We start from the raw sequence: 340 nt of genomic DNA, 5'->3' as shown, positions 1-340 counted from the left end.
TAAAGAGTATTCTTTCTTTTCACATGTGCATCACTCTTACTCTCGTCTGGATTATTTTATAATCAGCAACTCATTGCTGACCAACATTTCAGACACTAAGATACACCCTATTGCTGTCAGCGATCATGCACCAGTTACTTTAAATTTAGATAATAAGAAAGAAATCCCAAAAAGTATAAACTGGAGATTAAATACCTCACTGCTTATGGACGAAGAATTTATACAATACTTTAAAAATGAATGGACATCGTATTTAGAGTTTAATGACTTGCCAGGTACATCAGCGTGTACACTCTGGGAGGCTGGGAAAACAGTTATGAGAGGGAAAATAATATCCTAC

Source organism: Nematolebias whitei, chromosome 17 (assembly GCF_014905685.2).
Source record: "Nematolebias whitei isolate Nwh7 chromosome 17, NemWhi1, whole genome shotgun sequence".
In the NCBI taxonomy this organism is placed as follows: domain Eukaryota; kingdom Metazoa; phylum Chordata; class Actinopteri; order Cyprinodontiformes; family Rivulidae; genus Nematolebias; species Nematolebias whitei.
The sequence above is the reverse complement of the archived record's forward strand: the minus strand, read 5'-3'. Positions refer to the sequence as shown.